The sequence below is a fragment of the Apium graveolens genome, chromosome 2 (assembly GCF_009905375.1).
Source record: "Apium graveolens cultivar Ventura chromosome 2, ASM990537v1, whole genome shotgun sequence".
NCBI lineage: Eukaryota > Viridiplantae > Streptophyta > Magnoliopsida > Apiales > Apiaceae > Apium > Apium graveolens.
The window spans coordinates 142,605,293-142,614,015 of record NC_133648.1 but is presented as its reverse complement, the minus strand read 5'-3'; the positions used below and the strand labels follow the sequence as shown (position 1 = coordinate 142,614,015).

At 38.6% G+C, this 8,723-nt stretch overlaps 1 non-coding gene across 1 annotated transcript; it reads right to left on the bottom strand.

The window, feature by feature from the left end:
- Window positions 1–247: 247 nt before the first annotated feature.
- LOC141709748 (small nucleolar RNA R71) lies at window positions 248–354 on the bottom strand. Its single transcript, XR_012570311.1, has one exon. It is a non-coding gene; the product is annotated as a small nucleolar RNA R71 (small nucleolar RNA).
- Window positions 355–8,723: the final 8,369 nt, after the last annotated feature.

The window sequence follows — 8,723 nt, the reverse complement described above, 5'->3', positions numbered from 1 at the left end:
TTCTGTTTCTTTTGGAGGAGCGGCAACTGAAGACCCCAACATGCACATAAGGAATTTTGTCGAGATCTGCAGCACTTTTAAGTATAATGGCGTGACTGATGAGGCTATCAAGTTGAGGCTTTTCCCATTCTCACTGAGGGACAAGGCTAAAGACTGGTTACACTCTGAACCAGCTGGGTCCATCACTACGTGGCAAGATCTTGCGCAAAAGTTTCTGGTGAAGTTTTATCCGATGGCAAAGACTGCTGCTATGAGGAGTGCTCTTACTCAGTTTGCGCAGCAACCTACAGAGTCTATGTGCGAGGCTTGGGAACGCTACAAGGAAATGTTGAGAAAATGTCCACATCATGGAATGCCAGATTGGATGGTGATCACTGGTTTCTATAATGGTTTGGGGGCCCAATCTAGGCCCATGCTCGATGCAGCAGCTGGAGGCGCCTTATGGGCTAAAAGCTATACTGAGGCGTATAATCTTATAGAGACGATGGCTGCAAATGAGCATCAAAACCCAACTCAGAGGATGACGTCAGGCAAGGTAGCAGGCATTCTGGAAGTGGATGCAGCCACCGCTATTGCAGCCCAGCTCCAAGCGCTATCAATGAAGGTTGATTCTCTAGCTATATATGGAGTTAATCAAATAGCTATGGTTTGTGAGCTTTGTGCAGGTTCTCATGCTACGGATCAGTGTTCTCTTGTCAACGAATCTGTTCAGTATGTGAATAATTATCAGCGACAACAGCAGCCTGTGCCAGCGACTTATCATCCTAACAACAGAAATCATCCAAATTTCAGCTGGGGGAATAATCAGAATGCTATTCAGCCACCATATGAGCAAGGAGTGAGTAAACAGTTTAACCCACCTGGATTCCAGCAATCACAGCAGTATATTATAAGGCAATCATATCCTCAACAGGGAAGTACAGCTGCACCTACTAGTGCTGATTTTGAGGAACTTAAGCTGTTGTGCAAGAGTCAAGCGGTTTCTATCAAGACCTTGGAAAATCAAATTGGTCAATTAGCCAATGCAGTGCTCAATCGTCAACCTGGCACTCTTCCCAGTGACACGGAAGTACCAGGTAGGAAGGAAGCCAAAGAGCAAGTCAAGGCTATTACCTTAAGGTCTGGAAAAGTGGCTGATGCTGAAAAGGCAAAAGAAGTAGAAGCTGAAATTAGAGATGAAGAATCTAAGCAAAAGGAGAAAGCGGCGGAACCAAGGAAGACTACTGTTGAACACACTCAGCCTGAGGCTAATACAGGGGAGAAACAGCTCTATCCTCCACCACCTTTTCCAAAGAGATTGCAGCAACAAAAGCTGGATAGACAGTTCGGAAAGTTTCTGGAGGTGTTCAAGAAACTTCACATCAATATACCTTTCGCTCAGGCTCTGGAACAAATGCCTAGTTATGCGAAGTTTATGAAGACTATTCTTTCAAGGAAGGTGAAACTGGATGACCTTGAAACCGTTGCTCTCACGGAAGAATGCAGCGCTGTTCTGCAGCAAAAGTTACCACCAAAACTGAAAGATCCAGGAAGCTTCACCATTCCTTGCACCATTGGTAAACTGACTTTTGACAAGTGCCTTTGTGATTTGGGAGCAAGCATTAATCTGATGCCGTTGTCGATCTTTAAAAAGCTGGATCTGCCTGATCCAAAACCCATATACATGTCGCTACAATTGGCTGACCGTTCCATTACTTACCCAAGGGGTATAGTTGAGGATGTGCTCGTCAAGGTGGATAAGCTCTTCTTTCCTGCAGATTTTGTTATTTTGGATTTTGAGGAAGATAAGAAGATTCCCAAAATCTTGGGAAGGCCTTTCTTGGCTACTGGCCGTACCTTGATAGATGTGCAAAAAGGGGAACTTACTATGCGGGTCCAAGATCAGGATGTGACCTTCAACGTATTCAAGGCAATGAAATTCCCTACAGAAGATGAGGAGTGCTTAAAATTGGATGTGATTGATTCTGCGGTTACTTCGGAACTCGATCGCATGCTAATGTCTGATGCATTGGAAAAGGCCTTAGTGGGGGATTTTGACAGCGATGATGAAGATGGCAACGAGCAATTACAATATCTGAACGCTTCTCCCTGGAAGCGAAAGCTGGACATACCATTTGAATCTCTTGGTACTTCTGGCCTTAAGAATGCTGAAGGGAAGCTCAAACTATCAATAGAGGAAGCACCTATCTTGGAGCTCAAGCCATTACCTGAACACTTGAGGTATGCTTTTTTAGGTGATTCATCTACGTTACCTGTTATTATTTCATCTGACCTTTCAGGTAGTGAGGAAGACAAGCTCTTAAGGATTTTGAGAGAATTCAAATCGGCTATAGGATGGACCATAGCAGACATCAAGGGGATAAGTCCTTCATATTGTATGCATAAAATTCTGCTAGAGGAAGGTAGTAAGCCAACTGTGGAACATCAGCGAAGACTGAATCCCATCATGAAGGAAGTGGTGAAGAAAGAAATTCTGAAATGGCTAGATGCAGGCATTATTTATCCTATTTCTGACAGCTTGTGGGTGAGCCCCGTATAATGTGTACCTAAGAAAGGAGGTATCACTGTGGTCACAAATGAAAAGAATGAGCTCATCCCTACTCGAACAGTTACAGGATGGAGAGTATGCATGGATTATAGAAAATTGAACAAAGCCACAAGGAAGGATCACTTCCCTCTTCCATTTATTGATCAGATGCTTGACAGATTGGCGGGTCATGAGTATTTTTGTCTTCTGGATGGTTATTCCGGGTATAATCAGATTTGTATTGCACCAGAGGATCAGGAAAAGACTACCTTCACTTGTCAATTTGGCTCATTTGCTTTTCGCAGAGTTTCGTTTGGGTTATGTGGCGCCCCGGCCACTTTTCAGAGATGTATGATGGCCATATTCTCTGACATGATTGGAAATAACGTCGAAGTGTTCATGGATGACTTCTCCGTCTTTGGACACTCATATGATGAATGTTTGAATAATCTGCGCGTCGTACTCAAAAGATGCGTGGAAACTAATTTGGTGCTCAATTGGGAGAAATGTCATTTTATGGTGCGTGAAGGCATTATCCTTGGGCATAAGGTCTCTAGCAAGGGTCTGGAGGTGGACAAGGCCAAGGTGGGAGTCATTGAAAATCTTCCCCCACCTAATTCTGTGAAAGGAATCCGTAGTTTTCTTGGTCATGCGGGTTTTTATCGGCGATTCATCAAGGACTTTTCAAAGATATCTAAGCCGTTGTGCAATTTGCTTGAGAAAGATGTGCTTTTCAAATTTGATGATGAATGTTTGGCAGCATTCGAGACTCTCAAGAAGAGTTTGATCACTGCACCAGTTATTACAGCACCAGATTGGACAGAACCGTTTGAGATGATGTGTGATGCGAGTGATTATGCGGTAGGTGCAGTTCTCGGACAGCGCAAGAAAAACCTCTTCCATGTGGTCTACTATGCGAGTAAGACTTTAAATGGTGCCCAATTGAACTACACCACTACTGAGAAGGAGCTTTTGGCTATAATCTTTGGTTTTGAGAAATTTCGATCGTATCTACTTGGTACGAAAGTAACAGTATTCACTGATCATGCAGCTATTCGCTATCTAGTTTCCAAGAAGGATTCGAAGCCGAGACTTATTCGTTGGGTGCTTTTACTTCAGGAATTTGAGTTAGAGAACAAAGATAGAAAAGGTACTGAGAATCAAGTAGCTGACCATCTCTCTAGGTTGGAGAATCCCGATTCTACTTCACAAGATAGGACGTTAATCAATGAATCTTTTCCGGATGAGCAGTTGTTTGCAATTCAGGAGGAATAACCATGGTTTGCAGATATTGTAAACTATCTCGTCAGCAATATAATGCCTCCTAATTTGACATCCGCTCAAAAGAAGAAGTTTCTTGTAACACCCCCAGATCCGGGGTCGGGGATCCGGGTCGTCACGGTCTTTCTTTCCACAATATCACTTCACTTAATTAATAATAAATAACCTTATGCTGTGACCCCACACTAACACACACCACAACCCGTTATAGTCTCAGAGATGAAATTTAAATAAGTACAAGTCTTTGAATCCACAATTTAAAAGTTATTACAACCCAAAATGATTACTTGATAAATTTACAGTTAATTACCATTATCTGCCACAAGTTATAATTATACATAATTGATTCTCAAAAGTAGATGGTCTGATCTACAATAGATCTACCTCTGCAGCTATAGCAGCTACAACATCAACGGGAAGACGCGGGACGCTTCCCACGCGCTTGCGCTGGGTCTGCTGGAGTCTGGCCATCTTTCCTAACTGTTGTTGTGTGATGAAGAAATAAAGCAAGGGTGAGCAACAAGCCCACCAAAATAATATGTATAATGATTTACAATATATGAGCCTACTCATAATACTCATGAAAGTCTTGGTCAAAAGAAATGAACCAAGTTTGATATCTTAATGCGATGAAGTCGCAAAATATTCAGTATATATACATATATACTTTTCAAAATATTGGAAGTCCTCTTCCATGCATAATATACACAAAGTCCCAGTGTATAACTGTATAAAAAATATCGTTGCAAGGTGATCTCATATATCTAACCTTGTTTCAACGTTTTTCTGAAAATCTTTGTCATTCCTAAGACAATTATTAATTAGATATAAGTTTAAAAGATGAGGTTACCAAATACCCCAATATACTTTTATCTTTCCCAATACTACTTGAACTACCACCGTTCAAGTTATAATCAGTTTCAAAAGTTCATCACATAGATGAGACTACAAGACAAGATTTGAATAGATTCAATCTTTGAAATATTATTGAATGAAATAAAGTTACGAGATACTTTATTTAGTCCCGATATATATATATATATCCACATATATATATCTCTAAAACATTTCCTGGAACCTCTGTTATGTAAAGTATGAACAGAGTTGCAATATCCAATGAATTTGGAAGGAAAAGAAAACCTTTGGCATAAACCAGATATCTTGCTGATCAGGCAAAGATACCCATAAGTAACCTTTTCTACTAGTAGATGGACGAATTCCCCACTGGTCATCACCCTGGTCATAATTAGGACCTTATGCTGGACTGCCACTCAGCCACTTATGCATTTGATGGACTCCCACTGAGCCACTTACACTATCATGGACGCCCACTGAGCCCATGTTGCTTATGCCGACTCAATAGATGGACTTACTTCCCGAACGTTGGGTAAGTAATCAATTCATTTACCAAAACTGCAACCTTGTTGCGAATATAAAATACACCACAGAGCCGGATTCCCCAGGTTTTGAACGAGTATTTAAATCCCCTTTAAAAGGAAGATCTTAAATATAAAAATGAGTTTTGGGATCCGCTCTAACTTTTAAAAATCATTTTGAAGACTCGAAAACACTTTAAAGAGTGTTTGGAGTAATACTGATTTATTAAAATAAATCAGTCCCGATATGAAAGAAATATCTGAATATTATTATTTAAATAATATTCCCATAAGAATAATTGAGGTAGAAGTTGGAAAACTTATACTTGAATGAATAGCAAATAATCAAAGATATACTTATACGAAAGTAATATCTTTATTTGAATAATCGAAAATAAGTTTGATTATTGACACCTTATTCTTTAATAAAATAAAGAATATACCTCAGCAAATAATCGGAGTCATAGATCCTCACATGAATATTCAAATAATATTCATTAAATAATATAAACTGATTCATAAGCCCTCGAATGAATATTCAAATAATATTCAATAAATAATATAAAAGAGTCATAAGCCCTCGAATGAATATTCAAATAATATTCAGATAAATAAATAAAAGGAGTCATAAGCCCTCGAATGAATATTCAAATAATATTCAGATAAATAAATAAAAGGAGTCATAAGCCCTCGAATGAATATTCAAATAATATTCAGATAAATAAATAAAAGGAGTCATAAGTCCCCGAATGAATATTCAAAATAATATTCAATAATAAAATAAAGTTAAAGTTATCGAATAAACCTTATTCGATTAATAGTTTTGAAAACTATGACCATATATATGTATATATATAAAAATATATATCCATATCCATATATATACAAAATCTACTCGGGATCCTCGACTCCCGGTTTTAGAAAATATTTTCACCTTTGGGTCCCTATACTAAGGGTATATGCAAGTTACCGCTATCCTCTAGCATAGGTATTATCAACTGAATCAACAATTATATATGGAAAGAATATGAAACAGGCATGCATATATATACCATAGCAGCATGCTTCAATATATTGCAACATTTGCTAATATAAACATCATGCATCTATCGCAAGATAATGCATATACAAGTGTATACATCACAACAACAGTATAATGGATAGAATACTTGCCTGAGCGACTTGGGGGTGAGAAAGGCTCGGGACGAGTCTGATAACCTATAAACAACAAGTAAGTTGGAATTAAACCAAAATCACTTGTAAACCTATACTTTAACTAACTTAGACTCTAACGTTTGTTTTGCGCTCACCGATTCGCTTAAGTCACTCGGGTACCCTCGGCTCCACCATTTTTAATAATTTAACCTTTACGAGTTTTAAGGTGATTCCTTCGCGAGTGTCTTACTAACTGCCTAGCACACTTACCATAAATGTTTCATACATTAATTAACCCTTTTTGGTCTTTAACCTATGTTTCAAAGTAAGGCGAGGGAAAAAAGTTTCGTTCGCGAAACGCCATTACATGAAATGGTCGTTTCTCCTAAACCGTGCATCGGAATCGAACGTACTACATATCAAAACGAAGCTCGTAACATGAGCTATCTAAACATGGCAGTGGTCATAATCTAGCAGGGGGTCCTCGGGTCCTAATGTTATGCACAAAACAGTCTAAAGAAAATCGGACGTTACGACGGCTATGTTTACGCGATTACCAATATTTATACCACTCCAATTCTTTACCAATTCACTACAAACCACCCAACCATCATCAATACATCAAACACAACTTATATCAAGGCAAAGTCAGTCCATAATCTCAAGGTTTTCCAACTTATTCAACCGCAAACATGATCTACTAACCATAACTTAAGATTCATTAACCATTAACCAAGATTCATATCCAAAATCACCACAAATCCAACCAAACTATCTAACATACATGGATCTTGCTATACATACATGGATATTTCTATATATACATTAATCCATCCATAAACTCATCAAAACTCAAAGTTCAAACTATAAGTTAAAGGTGAAAGTTGTTTATACCTCCTTGAAGCTTTTTAACACAACACAAGAGCTTTGAATGCCTAAAGAACCTTGATCCTTGCTTGTATAACCTTAATCTTTCATAAAAATTCAAGAAAACTAAAGTTATTTCTTGAAGGTTACTATTCACCATCTTCTTCCTTGATTTATAGAAAAAGATTGGCTTGGAATTAGAAGCTTAAACTTATAGGAAGTATGTAACTATCCATGGGGAAGCTTAGATAATTACCTTGCTAAATAGTAAGTGGAGGAGCTTGGACTTCCCATTTCTTAAGAAAGAAGCCGAGAGCTTCATGAAGAAATGGAAGGTTTGGTGTTTTGTGATTTGTTTTGCTTGGTTGGTTGCTTTTTGTCTTGTTTTTTTGGTTAATTCCCTTTGTAGCCTTGACTTTGTGTGGTTAATATTCCACCACATTTCCTTCCCTCTTATGTCATGCTTGCATCATCCTCATGATGTCATCCTCCCCTCCTTGTCCTCTTCTCATTGGTTGGGTGACATCATCCTCTCTAATCCCTTTGATTATCTTCCTAATTGTTTGCCTAATGACCGCTGATCTGTTATACGGTTCGCTTAACTTTCGTTTTCGTTTATCGTTTGAGGGATCATACCCGGGATCTTATTACTTAGGTTCCCTTAACCTTTCTCAATATATTATATTCCTTTTATGATCCTCTCCTATAATCCTTTAATTTAAATCTTTTTTATCTTGTTACCTTTTTCTCAATCTTTCCGTATCTAGTGTATTTCCGGGAAAAATCAAAGTGTTCGGAATTGGATTCTGACGATCTTTACATACACTTATATCCCATATAAAGTACTAATAAAATCTCAGAATATCCATATCAGAACCCCTACATAGTGTGGCATGAAAAGTTTTCTCATTCAGCAAAAACACTATTCATAAGGGTTTCAAAAATTTCCAAAAATTGGGGTTATTACAGTCTCCCCTCCTTAAAAGGATTCCGTCCCGGAATCAGATAGAAATGAATAGGGATACTTTCTTAGTATTGCACTTTCTAACTCTCAAGTCAATTTTCCCACCTTGTGGTTCTACCACCAAACTCTGCCTAGTTTGATAATCCTCCTCCTAAGCACTTGCTCCTTTTCACTCTATAACCCTTCCTGGTTGCTCCATATAGGTTACGTCGGGTTGCATATCTATGCGCTCATATGCCTCTATTTATCTGGCATCTGAATTACACTTCCTTAACATTGATACGTGAAACACGTTACGACCTGCTACATGTTCAGGGGTAGGGCTAGCTCATATGCTATCTTCCCAATATGTCTTAATATATCCAAGGGTCCAACAATTCGTGGACTTAGCTTCCCTTTCTTTCCGAACCTCATCCTTCCTTTCCAAGGGATACCTATAACATTACTAGGTCCCCTATTTCATACTCTTTATCCTTTCGTGTCAAATCAACATACTTATCATGTCCATCTTGGGCTACTACCAGCCGTCCTCTGATTAGATCTATCATATCCT